This window comes from Sinocyclocheilus anshuiensis, unplaced genomic scaffold, assembly GCF_001515605.1.
Source record: "Sinocyclocheilus anshuiensis isolate Anshui unplaced genomic scaffold, SAMN03320099.WGS_v1.1 scaffold1545, whole genome shotgun sequence".
NCBI classification, from domain to species: Eukaryota; Metazoa; Chordata; class Actinopteri; order Cypriniformes; family Cyprinidae; genus Sinocyclocheilus; species Sinocyclocheilus anshuiensis.
This window is the reverse complement of record NW_015539933.1, coordinates 155,984-161,048: the sequence shown is the minus strand read 5'-3', so window position 1 is coordinate 161,048 and position 5,065 is coordinate 155,984. Positions and strand designations below refer to the sequence as shown.

General features: G+C 37.1%; 1 long non-coding RNA gene across 1 annotated transcript in view; it reads left to right on the top strand.

Moving 5' to 3' along the window:
* The window catches only part of LOC107686908 (uncharacterized), a 5,358-nt gene extending 4,296 nt beyond the window's left edge, over positions 1-1,062 (top strand). Inside the window, exon 3 of the long non-coding RNA XR_001634079.1 lies at positions 967-1,062. This is a non-coding gene — a long non-coding RNA (uncharacterized LOC107686908). The remainder of the gene's footprint in view (positions 1-966) is intronic.
* The last annotated feature ends 4,003 nt before the right edge of the window (positions 1,063-5,065 follow it).

The following is a 5,065-nucleotide window of genomic DNA, read 5'->3' as shown; positions in this document are numbered from 1 at the left end:
GAATTATCTATGTTTTGTCTTTTTGTTTTTATTTTCTTTTATTTTACCTTTTTGTGCAGGTACACCGACTAAATGGGGACTAGATGTGTGAATCAAACTGGACTGGATTATACAAGAGATGAAATGGAATGTCAAACAACAAGCCTATTATTATTTTATTGATTTATTTATTATTTTTCTTTATTTATATATATATATATATATATATATATACCTTGGAAGAGGCTACATGTTAGAGTGGCATCATTTTTTAAAAGTTGGGTCTGCAGAGGAACAGTAGTGTTGTGGGTGTCTGTGGGGAAAGAAAAAATATATTTTACATATTTATGTAAAATACATATTTTAAAATATATGTAAAGTACATACAAGATGCAGAAAAAGAAATATTTTTTTAACAAAAATATTTTCCACGTAATACAAATAATTTTCTAATGACTATATAAAAGTTCGTTATTGAAATAAACAAAATGTCTTGCCTTCATTAGAGACACACTTTCATGTTGTCCAGTGGAACAACACAAATTGGAACCAAATTCACCTGTCTCTGATATACAAAGATATATATTGCAGTAGAAATTTACTTTGATATATTAAAAGTTATATGTTGATTGCACTCATGCTGCTATTGTAATCTATCTTTTATTTTAACTCTTCAACTCTTTGATTCTTGTCATATTCTTTCACTCATTTTCACCAGGAGCTCATTGTAGCGCGCCACATGCTGTTACAGTAATCAGCATGGGGGAACACATTTGTTAATGTCTTCTGCTGGCCTATATAAAATATGCACATGCAATTGCAAACATACTGTACGTTTGATCTTGTAAGACAAAGAAAAATCACTTTACACATGCAGTGCGACCCCTGAAAAGCGGTTTGAAAGTCAGTGACACAGGCATGTCAAAGCTGTTTAGCTCTCCTTAATGCATGCACCCCGTTGAGATAAACGCCTATTTCTGCCCACAGACGTGGGGGAAATCCGTAAAGGGCCTGAAGAGAGTGAAAGCAGAAGAGTGAGAGCTGCCGAGGTCTACCATTGAGGGGGAAAAAAATGAAGAAAAACCAGGAGGTGATCGACTCTACAACTAACTTGAAGACATCATCTTTATAGCACATGATATGATGACTGAATGGCTCATACTGTATGACACGCATTAAATTACCATTAGTGGAGAAAACAACCTAGAATGACTTTTTTTTTTTTTTTCTAGAGTCTGCTGCTATATTATTCAATTCACTTTTGCCTCCACAGTGAAAAGTAACAAATGCCTGGAGTTTTAAAACATTGCGAGTTTAAAACCAGCCATAATACCATACTTTAGCATCATATACCATCATCAGTTTGTGCCCAGAAAAACATTTTGTTTCTTGGAGGGACAGAGCAGAAAAGCAGTGAAACCCCAAGGCCTCTGTTCTGATCTGTACTTCATGTATTGTTTATTACAGCCACATTCGTTTTAACAGATTCAGTTGACTGGTCTTGGAGAGGATGACGTCTAACACTGCAGCGACAGCAGTCTAATGAGCGATTTGAAACAGATTCTTTGATTTTTCACCACTCTGAATGTTTCTGTAGAGGTCGGGATGTGTTTTGTTTTCAGTTCTTGTTTTTCCTCCTTTATTTTCTGACTCAAAGCTTGGCCTCTGAGTTAGTCTGAAAGCTTTGGTCAAAGGCTATTCCTTTGAATGTTGTTCCATTGCTTTTTTTTTCCGCCTTTTCTCTAGGATATGTTTTTACCAAGGTGTTTGGACGTACTGCAATTAGGGTCCTGTCCCCAGGTAATGTAAACCTTTGATAATTCACTCTGTGCCTTGTGATAGGCCCTGTGCCTCAGGCCTTGTGCTCTAATTAAAGAAAAACTAAATTTGCATTTGCTTGCCTTTTATGTGTGTGCGTTTGGGAGGTTGCATACTGTAGAATTTCCAAGGATCGATGTGTAATAGATTCAAGAGCGCACTAAAGTAGTCTAAATACAAAGATGCGAAAGGTTTACATTTGGTCTGCATCTGTCAGATGAGCTTAAAATTGAGTGCTGAGAACAAAAGAAAGTTTCGGTTGTCTGCAGTTTTCAATACTTTCCCCCCTTCTCTCACATTCAAATCTCTGTGCATCACTCCTTTTCAATTTAGACTTATAATTTACAGTAGGTCTGTGTAAAATTAACACCCTGTTGCATTAGCAAGAGGGTTTGCATCAAAACTCCAAATTTGCACTGAACTGATTCTGTTACTATAGAAAGAAACAAAACAGGCTTTAATTACTTACTCAGGTATTTAGATTGATATGAATAGTCATGCTGTGTGTCACTGATCATAGGACTAAATTCAAACTTGTCAAACAACAGGAAGACGCAAAGTAATCCTCATAAACCTTTTAAAAACAGCGCATAAAACCTGAATTCGTGTGAACTCGTCTCAACTGAAATAGAAGGCATATATTGTATAACTGTCAAAGAGGCTCATACAAATATTTATATTTACATTTACATTTAAGCACTTTTCTGATAAACCCTGAGCTGATGAGAGTGAGTGAATTGATTCATCTTTATCCGATACTCTTGTTCAAAGACCTGTATCAAATGACTGAATAAGATAAGGGTTACATCACTGCCTTCAAAGACACACTGTAAAACCTATTTAGTTAAATTATAATTTATAAAATTATATTGCCAAAATTAAGAAAATTAAATCATTAAACCATTTATAATCTTAACATGACAGTTCATGCAAAATGAAAAATTTATCATTTACTCACTCTCATGTTCAAGATGTGTTATTTTCATCTTTCTGTGGAACAAAAAAAGAGAATGTTTTTCAGAAATGTGGTTAAATGCATCTTGGATCTGCACAAAGCTGAATGAGATGTGAGAGCTGTGGCAGAGGGAAATTAGCAAAGATTCAAAAACAATGAATATAGAGCAAACAAAATCATACAAATTTGAGGGTGAGTAAATTACCATTTTTATTATTGGGCAAAATATATTTTTTAATTATTTCAAAATGCAACTAACTGTATGTTAGCAAATTAACTAGGCTTTAAAGACTTAGTTAAAAGGAAGGAGAAAATGCTGCATATATGTCATGTTATTGATGTCAATGGCTGTGCGTCCGATCAAACATGACTTATTCTTTGGTGCAAATTCACCTGACAATAGCCTAGCCAGATGTCAACATGCACATATAGTGTATAATGTTCCATCATCCTCAAAACAAACAAATCCTCACAAGGTAAAATAAAACACAACCCACAGTGAATTAAGGCTGGCCGCACACTAGACGATTTTCAATTCTAAAGCCATAATTTTAAAGCCATGGGAGACCACAGACATGAAGGCAGTTCAACCGATTTTTACCCTTATAATCCTCTGAACGCACACACTAAACGATTTGACCAGACCGCGAGACCACACACTTGTTGATTGTAGGAACAATTTCACAGTGACACGAGATCTTACTGATGCTCGTGAGATCAAACGTGACTACAGAAGAGAAACAAATAGAGGACAATCAACGTTGTCAGCTGGCTCTCCTGGCGCGCGTTCTGTTTCACAGTGAAAAACAAAGTATAAAAAAGAATATGGGAGACGTTCTCTGCTTTCATGGCATGTTTGTGGCTGCCAAGTTTCAGCTATAGAAGCAGGCAACATCCGGTAAGTGATGCTTGCTCGCTCTCATTGGCTATCGTGGGTATCACGTCAGAGGCAGCCCGATCAAGAGTGTAAATATCAAACATGTTTTATACTTACGATTTGAGTTCGGGGATGCTCCGTCTCGATCGGGAGCAGATAAATAATCGTAATGACACAATAAAGGATTTTTTGGGACAAAAAATCGTTTGCGACAAGCCGCAAATCGGGCCACACCCCCCAACCTCCCGATCGTTCGGGGATGCAAATCGGGCTTAAAATCGTCTAGTGTGCAGCCAGCCTAACTTGCAATAAGGTGAATAACTGGCATAAACAAATCGAAATTCAGTTTAATACAATAAAAAAACATTGGTACCCTGATGTCCAAATCTGAAGCAAAACCAACTGAGCCACAGATTTAGAGGACTCTGCGAACATGAGAAAGAAAAGGTTCACTGTGCGCCCAGTCCTCTGTATTCCCTCAGGCTTTCTGTTCAGTTATTCGAGTGTGCAGAAAACACTCGTCCTTCTGCTCTTTTAATCATTTCATTGAGAGGAAATATCTAAAATTACTCTTAAAGTGTTCGCTGCACTAGCTGTCCTTCATCTATTTTTCTGATGAGCACACAATGTCCACCCTATTCCAATTAAGCACTGAATGAGAGCCTGTCCTTGTTCTCCTCTGAGGCTGAGAGACAAGGAGCAAGGTTAGTTAGAGTTGGTGGGAAGGGGTCCTGAAGTATGCAGTTTTTCAAAATGACAAATTTAAGTTTTTAACCTTGTTTTTGGAGTAGGAACATTTGGGACGGCTTCATCTGCGGAGGATACATGAGATCGTTTTTTAGATTTTGGACAAAACATGGAGAAAGGAAGCACACTGGACCAAAAGGAAATGGAAGCACAAGGCCATTTCACACCAAAGACATCAAAAAAATCTAAATGATTTGCTGATTAATGCTCCATTCACAGCAAAACAGTCATGAATATCCAGGCCGAATAAAAATTAAATTGACATTGATACAATAAACTGCCTATCTCTCACAGCCAAATTAAATATGCCTTCATAGAACTGTTGCTAGACACTATTTAGAGGGGCTTTGGCCCAGACTTTCATCTCAGTTCACATAAAATCGGCAATTAAGTTGTCGGCACTCTTACAAATCTGTGATTATGTCATTTGAAACAGATATCTTCATTTTTGCTGAAAACAGCGATCTGTGGTTTTTACAATCACATACAGGCCAAAAGTGAACCCAACTACTTTACCACCTCTTTCATTTCCTTGTTTGTCTTGTTTTCTTTCTTCATACCCTTCATTTGCTCCTCTCCTTCTTGACCAGGGGAAAAACATTTTAGAATGTGAATCTGAGTTAAATTGGCAGCTCATATAAACTCCTCCACCAGGACTCAGGAAGGTCCACTGAGAGCTGAGGGAGAGA